The 12,493-nt window shown below is 40.1% G+C and overlaps 1 protein-coding gene across 5 annotated transcripts in view; it reads left to right on the top strand.

The window, feature by feature from the left end:
* Positions 1 to 12,493, top strand: part of FGF13 (fibroblast growth factor 13) — a 533,641-nt gene that overhangs the window by 165,220 nt on the left and 355,928 nt on the right. Inside the window, exon 1 of one of the 5 annotated variants that reach the window (XM_082376181.1) lies at positions 11,587 to 11,708. The exons of the other annotated variants lie outside the window; for them this stretch is intronic. The gene's annotated coding sequence lies outside the window, so the exon portion shown is untranslated. Of the gene's footprint in view, positions 1 to 11,586; positions 11,709 to 12,493 lie in introns of those variants that run through there. 5 annotated transcript variants of the gene reach the window in all.

Genomic DNA, 12,493 nt, shown 5'->3' with positions numbered 1-12,493 from the left:
TTTTATAAAAAGGAAAAGTGACTAAATTGTCATTATTTGAATACAATATCAGCATATATCTATGAAAACCAGAAGATTCAACTGTAAAATCTTGAGAATGAATAAGAATTTGATTAAGTGGCTTGATGCAAAATAAATATAAAAAATCAATTGATTTTATTTATAATAGCACTAGCTAGCCAGAAATAAGACAAAATTCCATTCACAATAATATGTAACTAAAAAAATCACCCAGGAATAAAATTAATTATAAAGATACAACCTATGTGAAAAGCAATAACGTTTTATATAATGGCAGAATACAAGACCTGTTCAAAGTGAGAGACATACCATGCCCCTGCATGGCAAGAATTATTATCTTAAATACTTAGGATATTTTTTTAAACTTGAGATCATGATTCTGAAATTCATGTGGAAGAATAAACATGCTAGCATTGATAAGGACGTCTTGGAGGAAAAGAAGTGTGAGGGGAAAGTTTTCCTGTCAGATATGAATTTGATTATAAACAAATCAGTATGATATTGATCCAAATTGGACAAACAAATGAACAGAACAGAGTAGAAAATATAGATGTAAGTATATATGGGAACCTGCTAATGCTAAAGGAGTTACTGAAGTCAGTAGGGAAAGACTGGCTTTTTAAATTTTTATTTAAAAAAAATCTCTTTAATTTTTATTATTAGGGGGATAAAATTTACATACTATACTATTCACCCATTTAAGATATACAGTTCCTTTGCTGTACACCTGAAACTAACACAGCATTGTTAATCAAATATGCTCCAATATAAAATGTTTTTTAAAATGCAAAAAAAGTGTATACAGTTCAGTGGTTTGCTTTTTTCCTCTTTTTAAAATTTATTTATTTATTTATTTATTTATTTTTAACGTCTTTGTTGGAGTATATTTACTTTACAATGGTGTGTTAGTTTCTGCTGTATAACAAAGTGAATCAGCTATACGTATACATATATCCCCATATCCCCTAGCTCTTGCGTCTCCCTCCCACCCTCCCTATCCCACCCCTCTAGGTGGTCACAAAGCACTGAGCTGATCTCCCTGTGCTATGTGGCTGCTTCCCACTAGCTATCTATTTTACATTTGGTAGTGTATATATGTCCATGCCACCTCTCACTTCGTCCCAGCTTCCCCTTCCCCTTCCCCGTGTCCTCAAGTCCCAGTTCAGTGGTTTTAAGTATATTTAGATAGTTGTGCTACCATCACCACCGTCAAGTTTAGAACATTTTCATCATCCCATAAAGAAGCCCCATACCCATTAGCAGTTGCTCCTCATTTCTTCCCAACCTGCACCCCTCCAGACTTAGATAACCACTACTTTACTTTGTATCTCTTACCGATTTGTATATTCTGGACATTTCTTATAAATGGAATTATATAATTTTTTGTGACTGACTTCTTTCACTTAGCATAATGTTTTCAAGGTTTATCCACATTGTAGCATGTATCAGTACTTCAGTCCTTTTTAATGACTAAAATAATATTCCATTTTATGGATATATCACATTATCTGTTCAGTAGTTGATGGACATTTGGGTTGTTTCCACTTTGGCGTGACTATGAATAATGCTGCTGTGTACAAATTTTTGTGTGGACATACGTTCTCATCCCGCTTGGGTAGATACTTGGAGAGAAATTGCGAGATCATATGGCAACTCTGACTAACCTTTTGAGGGACTGTCTTGCAATAGCCTTTTAATTTTTGTGGTTATGTTGGTAATCATATATGTTTAATGACATTAACTTCCTTTTTTCTTTTATGAATCTCAGAATATTTTATTTCCTTCCTATTTTGTAGCCTTTTCTTTTTAAATTTATTTATTTATGTATTTATCCCAGCTTTATTGAGATATAATTGACATACAGCACTATATGAGTTTAAGGTGTACAGCATGATTTGACTTACATACAAGTTTTTAAATATATGGTGAAGAAAATAAAAATAGAACCTCTTCTTCACAACATACAAAGATAAATTGTAGATGTATTAAAGGTGAAATGTAAAGAGAAAACTACTAAAGTATTAAAAAGCAGTGTAAGAGAATATGTATATGACTTTTGGGTGATGCTCCTTAAGCAAGACACAGATCTAGACTCTTTAAAGAAAAAAAAAACTTTACAGATTTTATTCCATAAAAATGATCAGTTGGGAGAAGATATTTTCATGTGTCTGACAGAAAATATTTGATATTGCTAATACGCAAAATACGCCTACATTCATAACAAAAAGGAACTACCCAATGGATACATGAACAAAGGATTTAAACAGGCAATTTAAAGGAGAAAGTACAGTTTTGTTGAAGCATTTATTTGGAGTATTAAAAAACTGTAAGGAACCTGAATGAACAGCCATCGGGAAAATACAAAGTTGCACAGGTTCTCAATTCTGCTAATCATCAGGTAACAGCACATTAAAATGAGATGTCATTTTATTTGACACTGGTTCAAATAAAACAGATCAATAACATTGACATTTGCCAAGTGTGTGGGGTAGAAGTGCTCTCCTGATGTCCTGGTGCGGGTGCAAATGACAATAACTTGTTGAGAGATGAATGTGGCAGCATTTATTAGCATTTAAATGCATATACTCTTTGATCCAGCAATCCCATTTCTAGAATGTATCTGATAGGTGAAAGATCACTCGATAAACATATATTCACAGGAAAATTTGTTGAAACATTCACTTGGAGTATTAAAAAACTAGAAGGAACCTGAATGGCCTTCCATAGGGGAATAGTTGAATAAATTGTTACAGTTCTCTACTTTGGAGTAATATGCCGCTAGAAGAAGAATTCTATAGACCTATCTAGTTATCTATAAACTTGAAAGACTGTCACTGTATACAATTAAATAAAACGAGCTACTTTTACAGCTGCATGTATAGTATGATCGCATTTGGTTAAAAAGCAAGCCTAAATATGGGCATATATAGTTTTGTTTGTTTATATGGAAAGATAAACACAAAACTCTTGATGGTGGTCACATCAGGGGCTGGTATTGGATGAGGGAGGGGAATGCTATCATGTTCACTTTAGTTACTTCTGTTTTGTCAGAAAAGTTACAACGAGCCAAAAAGATGAGTTATTTCATTAAAGCTAAAAAGCCCTTGAAATGTAAATAACGCTTATTTAAGGACATTGGAAAGGACCCCCATTACAGAGGATATAAACTAATATGCACAAAGCACGCAGTGTGCAAAGGTCTTTGAATACATTTTCTCATTCAAATCTCCAACTAATCTTAGAGGAAGGGGATGCTGTATCTCCATTTTACAGGTGAAGAAATTGAGGCTCTGTGAGTTTGACTAACTTGCTTGATGTCATGCAGCCCATCAATGGCAGAACCGACGTTTGAAACCCAGTTCTTTTTTTTTTTTAATTAATTTATTTATTTTTATTTATTTTTAATTTTTGGCTGTGTTGGGTCTTCATTGCAGTGTGCAGGCTTCTCATTGTGGTGGCTTCTCTTGTTGCGGAGCACGGGCTCTAGGCGTGTGGGCCTCAGTAGTTGTGGCACACGGGCTTAGTTTCTGTGAGGCATGTGGGATCTTCCCGGACCAGGGCTCGAACCCGTGTCCCCTGCATTGGCAGGTGGATTCTTAACCACTGTGCCACCAGGGAAGTCCCTGAAACCCAGTTCTGATGGGCTTTGAAATCAGTGTTAAACCCAGCACTATCCAGAACCTGGGAAGATGTGTTATAGATGGTGACATAGATGGGTTCTTAGATCTTTAAAAAGATATACCCAGACATTGTTGGCATAGCGATGATGTGCGTTATAGTCCAAAGAGGACTTTGAGTAGCCAGGGAATCCAGTCTCTTGATTCCATGTTGACCACTGACTCAACAGGGCAATCGTGGGCATGCCTCCCAGATCTCATGAAGTGGATACGTGAGCGGCCTGAATGACCGAAGTAGGAGAATGCTGAATGAGGGCTTGTATCTACATTGTCCTGGTATCTTGTGGGCAGACTAGTTTCCTTCATTGCTGTATTCTCCGAACAGATACTCAGCCTTCCTTTGTAGACCTGGGAGGATGGGCAGTAGTGGAGGGGGCTTATAGGCCTGTCTCTATCTTTAATCCTCTACTGTTCAATCTTGAATCGGACGAGGCCACAGGAACCACACTTGTCTGGTTTTTCAATTCTGCTGATAGAGGTGGGGGATGCCAGTAAAAAACATTCCATTCTTTCCAAGTTAAGAGTCAGTGGAGAGATAAAATTCAGAAGGCAGACAGATGGAGACAGAATGCCAACATTATTACCAATAAAGGTAGCTGATGGGAGAATTTGGCATTAGATCTATAGTGAGAAGTGTTTGCTGACAGTTGTACCTACCCCCCCCAACCCCCTAACTGCCTTCATGTTCAGACGTTGGGACAGCGAACCTGAGGGAAAGGTTAGGCCCACAGGTGCAGCTGCATTTACCCAGGATGCTGATTCTGGTCAGTAAGCGACAGATAAGGCTGAATCCCCAGTACTTGTGGACTTTTAAAAAATTGTGGTAAAGTATACATGACATAAAATTTACCATTGAAAGCATTTTAAAGTGTACAATTCACAATGTCATGCAATTACCACCTCCATTAGTTCCGAAGTATTTTTATCACCCCAAAAGGAAACCTCATACCCACTAGGCTGTACCCCTTCATTCCCTCTTCCTGCAAACCCCTGGTATCCACTAATCTATTTTTTTTATATGAATTTGCCTGTTCCGGAAATTTCAGGAATCATACCTTATGGGGCTCTCTGTGTATGGCTTCTTTCACTGAGCATGTTTTCAAGGGTTCACTTGTGTTGTACCATGTATCACTACTTCATTCCTTTCTATGGGTGAATAATATTCCATTGTATGGATATACCGTGTTTGGTTATCCATTCATCCATTAATGGAGATTTGGGTTATTTCCACCTTTTGGCTATTGTGAATAGTGCTGCTATGAACTTTCATTTTCAAGTATTTATTTGAATACCTGCTCTCGATTCTTCTCTGGTAATATGGGAATTTTATGTTTAACTTGTTGAGAAAACACCAAACTGTTTTCTACACCTGTCTCCTTTTAATATAAATGAGCTCTCCCTGACTGAGCAGTGTAGCCCAATGAATGTGCACTACCAGATTGGTAACTTACTCCTCTTCCTTGTAGTAGGGTAAGTCACAGGTGGGTAGAAGCCAGGGCTATTACTCCAGCTGAAGTCCATTCACGTGTACACGTCCCATGCGGAAATGTAGCACACATACCCAAAGATGACACACAGCTGGGAGGAATAACTGACATCTACGTATTAAACACAAGCTGATTGAGGACCAGGGAGTAATGTACCAGGGAGTGTGACAAACATTGTGGATACAGAAACAAGGAAAATTTTTGGTCCTCCATAGGCTCAGATTTTAAAAGCTGCATGTAGACTTTTAAAAATGAAATAATAAGATGCTAATCAGAATCCATGGTACATTTAAAAATCTAATTCTCTGAAATACAGATTTAACGTTATAACAGTGATGTCTTTCAATGATAAGTGAGCTCACTCTCACATTATGTCAGTTCATAAAATATTTAAAGGGCTATGTCTAAAAAATTACATATAGTTCAGTTGAGATGAGCACTGTACAAAATTGAATAAATTACAGTGGATCATCTGTCTTTTAAAAATAATATTTAAATTAAACCCAAAGGAATCATTAGCTGTACTTTATTATTAAAATCAAATATTTTTACTTAAATGGATGTTAATAAGTAGGCAAGCTACACTGCAGTAATTACTTTATATTTGTCACTTTCAGTTTACAGTTGAGAATTGACCATCATCATGTAAAATGTGAATCTGTCCCTAAACTCCTAAGTTCAGGTACCAACAATGAGCTGATTATATCTTCACCTACTGCACTAAACCACTGCCTGGGATATTATACTACCACAGTTCTCCATTCTTGGAATGACTCATAGTCCAAATGACTCACGTACCCAAACCTATGTTCTGCATGATGGGTTACCACATTAGCGTGGGCCACAGAGAATATCCATCTCTTGATAAGAATAACAGCACTATTATATAGATAGAGCATAGCTCAGGCTTTTGAAATGGAAATAGACACAGGTAAGAATGCCTACTTTATCACTCTGTGTAAATTTCATTTAAACTCTTAGGTAATGTAGACATGCCCATTCTTCTAGTTAATGGCTAAATGCCCAGTATTGTCAAATACCATGATGGAATATTCTGACAGGTCAGCAGTTTTACTCATGTGCTTGAATGTTCAAGCCATTTCCTCTCCATGACAGGCTACTAAACATGTAAACGATTTTTGAGTGTTTTTGACAGAAGAATGGGCATCATTTTCTTTCTAGAGAATAACTGCCTTTGTGGTTTGCTATCATAAGATTTTCACAAATCATACTAGTGAATTTTCCAGGTTGTTCTTTCACCCACAATCATTGAGTATTGTAATGTTTTTGAAACCAAATCCCCCTAAAGTCGAGTTCCTGGGTGAGTTTATGATTAACTTCTCTATCCAAAACTTTATTCCTTTTCTTGTCCCGCCCCTGTTCCTCTTAGGATTGAGAAATATCAAAGAAAAGGGGGACTGAAACGGAGTAGGACCCTGCGTGACCTTCTCAGGTACAAGCCCCTCCATGCTTCCTGCTTCTTGTTTGGCCTTACCAGCATTCCAGATAGTGGACTCAAGCAGTAATGATTAGAACAATAGAGTCACAGGACTCCTAGTTCCTCCTGAAGGGATGTAGGTAACAATCTGATGAATATCTTTGAGTCTTTCTGCATTAACTAAAACCCCCATCCAGGTGGAGGACATGACTACATGCTAACCACAAACTCATAGACCCCAGACTGGTTAGAACTGGAAAGTTGATGATTAAGATTCTTGAAACATTACCCTGTTACCTCACCACCAACCAGTCAGAAGAGTGTCCACAAGCTGATCACACACCCTCTGACCCTTCCCCGTAATGTTGCCTTTAAAAACCCTTCCCTGGGGCTTCCCTGGTGGCGCAGTGGTTGAGAATCTGCCTGCTAATGCAGGGGACACGGGTTCGAGCCCTGGTCTGGGAAGATCCCACATGCCGCGGAGCAGCTAGGCCCGTGAGCCACAACTACTGAGCCTGCGCGTCTGGAGCCTGTGCTCCGCAACAAGAGAGGCCACGATAGTGAGAGGCCCGCGCACCGCGATGAAGAGTGGCCCCCGCTTGCCACAACTAGAGAAAGCCCTTGCGCAGAAACGAAGACCCAACACAGCCAAAAATATAAATAAATAAATTAATTAAAACAGTGTTTTAAAACAAAACAAAATGAAACAAAAAAAACCCTTCCCTGAAAGCCATCAGAGAGTTTGGGTCTTTTGAGCTTTAGCTGTCCGTCCTCCTTCCTTGGTGCCCTGCGAATAAACACTGTACTTTCCTTCACCAAAACTCAGTGTTAGTAGATTGGCTTTGCTGCACATCAGGCGAGTGAACCCGAGTTCAGTTAGTAACATTTTGTTCAAATGCCTGCTTTCACATTAAATTAAAAATCCAAGTTTGTGTGATTAGTATAATTCAAAAATACCCATTAGAGTCACCTGAAAAAGTTAGGAGCCATGACTAGAACTAGAACACAGGATCAAAGTTATCCAAGCAACTGAGTTCTATTGAAATACTGGGGTTTAGTTGGAAGAACAAAGCTAAGAGGTGGCCAAGCACAGTGCTGAAAATACACTAGGTGCTTAGTATATGTGAGTTAAATGGATGAATACATGTAATTAATAAAAAAAAAGAAAGTCATCCAGAATATAATTTTAGGTGTCAGTGGGAGAAGTCCATCCTGCAGAAGAAACTCAGATTGAAATTCTTGTTCCAATCAGCTCACCGTATATGAGCATCAGTGCTTTTGTATGCAGGTTCTAATCCTAGCTAATCCTCTCAAGAGTGCTATTGTATTCATTTAAATATGTTATGATGGAAAATAGATCTGCCCATTCTATTTCACATAATAGGAGATTTAAAAGAAACCCTTGCTGTGTCAGCATACACATTGTATTAGTCTACTGAAGGTTGTCTGAACTTCTGTTTTCTTAGTCAAGTCTTGATCTCCCCATCTCATCCCCTAACCCCCTCCAAGGATTTTGGTTCTTAAGTGTCCTTTGGTGTTGCCAATCTAATCTGCATTCTCTTCCTAGCTGCTGAACACCTCTCTTGCCCTCCATTTCTAAATTCCCAGCCCAGCACATAAGTAATGATTCAGTGAACTGAGTTCCTTATTTTCTGAGTCTCATAGTTAACCCATATGACTGGAGAGTGTCTCTAACTGTCTTGGCAGGCTTCTTTACTACAGTGATGAGATGGGGCTATTTTGTGGCTGGGCTTTGGAGTCAGACCGGGACAAGGTACTCAACTTCCCTGTGCCTCACTTTCCTCACTGGTGAAAAGAGAATAATGAGAGTACTTGCCTTATAGGGCTTTTATGAGGATGAAATGAGATACAGCACTAGGAACACTTAGTACAGCCTCTACACACAGTAAATGCTTAATTAATAGAACAAAAGATGATGGTGAACACTGGGGTTCCTCACAGAAAAGTTCTCCCAAGCCACCCTGTTAAACAAACTGCTCTGGGAAAGTATCCCATTGATCTAGTTTAATTTGCTTGAAAATGTAAATAGTCAACCTTTTGGAAAATTGGTGGCCCATCCGTAGTCTTCGGACATGGCTCACATTCTCCTCCTTCCCTCAAATTAGAAAGGGTCACTCGGAAATCGAATCTACACGTGCTCTCTGTGCCTGTGGTGTCATCTGAGTCAGGAGACTCGCTTAATTCATTCCTAAAACATGGATGTAGTGCCTGCGATGTGACAGTTGCTGTTCTAGGGATACCAGGGTGAACAAAACAACATCCCTGCTTTCATGAAGCTTCTCTCCCAGTTCAGTTGAAATGCCTTAGGATAGCCAGGGCTGCTTTTCCAGCCTCCTTGCCTGACTTGGCTCTGCCTTTTCCAATGGTCGGCTCATTACCTTTGATGGAGAATATAGAAGCGAAATAGGAGTTGAAATTCTCTGCCTTCCCCCTCCTCTGGTTACAGCAGGCTGTTGTTTCCAGGAATAAGCCTAGCACTTCCTCTTTCATCCTGTCTGGGAAATAATGGAATAAGTCATTTCTAGGTTAAGCCTTACCTTATTCTAGGCGTTAGGTTTTCTAACTCTGTTCTAAGGGGGCTAGCACTTCTTGGTGCAAAGGAAAGGATGTCAGACCCAACTAGACTCACCTCAACTCCACTGCTTCCTAGCTGTGTGACCTCCCGCTAGTCATTTCACCTCTCTGAGCCTCAGTTTCTTCATTGTTAATTAAGGATAATGATTACCTCTTTCTTGGGTTGTTGTGAGCATTAAAATGAGAGGATGTCTGTAAAGCACTTCGTACAGGCCTGGCACAAAGTAAGTGCTCAAGAAACGTTAGCTATTACTAGAAAGAGCCACGGAGTAAAGGATGCCCGGTTTCAAATCTCCGTTCCAAGCTTACTAGCTGATTAACATCCAGCAAATTACTTATTTTCACCGAGGATTGGCTTCCTTTTCTGCAAATGGAATTTAATATCTACTTATCCACATGACTGTTCTACGGATAAAGTGAGATAAAAATTTTAACAACACTGTGTGCAACATATTCTTCTGCTCTTCTGACTTCGTTCACTAACATGTTTTGTAAGGTCTTCTGCTTAGCCCTGGGCACAAGTGGAGAACAAGATAGACATCCCTTACTCTCCTGGAGACAAACTAATTAATTAATTAATTAAGCCCAGATGGTGAAAATGTTATGAAGGAAACAAACAGTGCTATTGTAGTGACCAATAGTTGCTTACTTTTAAAGCAAAGGAACAGGGAGGACTTCTTTTAAGAGATGACATCTAAACTGAGATCTCAATGCTGAGAAGGAACTAGCAATGGAAAAGCATTACCGCCAGAGGGAACAGCATGTAGAATGGTGTGGGAAGAGGTTGGCCTGTTCAAAGAGCTAAAAGAAGCCCAATGTCCTGATTATTTTGAAAGAATACACCTATACTGTATTTAGAAAAGTAAGGAAGGGCTGTTGATAGCATCAAATATTCTAGAGAGGTCAAGGGGGTGAGGGCAGGCAAGAAGGTTTATAGAAGGTGATCCTGGTAAGCTTTCTAAAAGTACTTTTGGTATTTTTATCAGTTAGGGTCCCAGCAGGAGACAAGCCGTGCACCCAAGGGAGTAATTAGAGGTTAATTTAATGAAGGGACTATTTACAAAGCTGTGGTCAGAGTTTAGGGTTAATGGCTAAAGGAAACCAACAAGGGAGGGGGCACAGTCCAGGGCAAACAGCAGCTGGGAGTTATTATCACCCCCTGTCCTGATGAAGCTGGGGCAGGGGGTGGTCGCAGAGCCTGGAGAGGGCAACAGCTGTTTGGACAGAGCTGTGGTCTTTGGTGGAGGAACACAGGGACCACCAACCTGTAGCCTAGCACCAAGGAATCTGGCAGTGGGGACACATACCCCTCACCCTTCATTCACTCTCTTGCCAGTGCCTCCTATTGGCCAAACCCAACTGGAATCCAGAGGGGAAGGGAACGGAATTGATTGTAGTCCATTAGAGGTCAGCCTTCTGGAGCACAGAGCACGGTGGAGAGGGATGGAGCATAGATCTGGAAAGATAAGTATCTAACATATATCTGTACTAGGCTGAATAGTGCCTCCTCCCATGTCTCCCACGTAACCCAGGAACATATGCATGTATTAACTTACATGGTAAAGGGACTTGCTGGTGTGATTAAGTTAAAGATTTTGAGATGGGAGGATTATCCTAGGTTGTCTGGTGGGCCCAGTGTAATCAGAAGGATTTTTATAAGGAAGTGGGGGGGGGGCCAGGAAATTCAGAGAGGGCGACGTGAAAACTGAAGCGGAGGTCAGAGTGATGTGCAGCCATGAGCCAAGGAATGCGGGCCGCCTTTAGAAGCTGGGAAAATCAAGGAAATGAATTCTCCCCTAGAACTTCCAGAAGGAACACAGCCCTGCTGATGCCTGGAGTTAGCCCAATGAGACCTATTTTGGAGTTTTGACCTCCAGAATTGCAAGAGAAGAATTTTGTGTTTTTTCAGACACTAAATTTATGGTCTTTTTTTTTTTTTTTTTTTTTTTTACAGCAGTGATGGGAAATGAATAGCATAACCTTCTATTTCTATAGTATTTTTCAGATCTACTAGCAGGTTCACAAACATCACCTCCTTTAATACTCAACAGCAGCTCTTGAGGAAGGAGTTCTTTCCTTCAGTGCATAGAGAGGGAAAGTGAGGGTCGGAGATTTGAAGAGACTTGTGCAGAGCTAGGAAAGGAGGCAGCTGGAGATGGAACCCAGGGCCAGTGTCCTTTTCACTCAACAGCACACTTTCTACTGTAGAGAGGTGACCAAAGGAAGCCATGTCACAAGGAGTTAGGGGACAAATAGGTGGGGAAGAGTAAAGTGGCCAACCCATCCAAAGATGGTAAAAAAGCTGCCTTTATTAGAGCTAATATATTCTGCCACAGGATCTGAGTCTACCTTCAATTTCAGGGCATCAACCCTCATCTAAACCCATGCTTGTTGCAAGGCCGTGGTTTGAAGCTGAGCCCCCAGAGACCTAAGGTGTTTTACAGGAGATGATGGGATGATGGGATGCCTTCAACCAGAGAAGTTCTACATGTATGTATTTTTTAAATATTTGACTTCCAGGTTAGATTTCACACATACACATGCCTGCACGATCCTGGGGCTCAAAAAGATGTTTGAAAATACTGGTGGAACATTCTGCAAATTGCCACTGTAGAAGATAAGGAGAAGCAGACACCCTGTGGCGATCAAACCCCATGGAACTCAGAGAAAGGGAGGAAGAGCAGATTTGGGAGAGACCCCCGGAGGCCTGGCCTTCCAGCTTCCAAGCAGAGGGTGGCTGTGAGAAGCAGCAGAATGTCAAGCATATGACAGCATCTGGGCTTTTATTTGATTTTTAAAGTGGATTATAAGAATTGGAGCTCCATCACCCAGGCGGCTTAAACATATTTGTGAAGCCAGGGTGTTTCTGTTGCATTAGTAAAGGTCAGAATCAATAGAATTCTCCAATCTTCCCCTATTTCGTAGGTCAGGTGTGCTATTATTCCACAGATCACTAGTGAATTTCTCTGTGATCCTTAAGTATTTGCTTGACATAAAAATGCCTTTGAAGGTTTACTTACTGGTCCCTTGGCAAATGAAGGACATTTTATATCTCCAGTACCTTAAATATATCATCCGGAATTATTGCACATTGCGCTGTTGCTTTGCCTGGGGGCTGAGAAATGTGCCCGAGTTTCAAAAGGGCTTCTCTTTTGGGGGTAGTGGGTGAAGAAACTATATTTTTTCTGTCTGCTCCTCTGGAAATGCTCTTTCTGAATGAAGTGAGTATATCAGAGAACTGTGTCCCTGAAATGCCCCTCAGACCTCCTAAGCTC

Source organism: Balaenoptera borealis (assembly GCF_965194805.1).
Source record: "Balaenoptera borealis genome assembly, chromosome: X".
NCBI lineage: Eukaryota > Metazoa > Chordata > Mammalia > Artiodactyla > Balaenopteridae > Balaenoptera > Balaenoptera borealis.
Note: the sequence above shows the minus strand (reverse complement) of the source record. Positions and strands in the feature narration are given on the sequence as shown.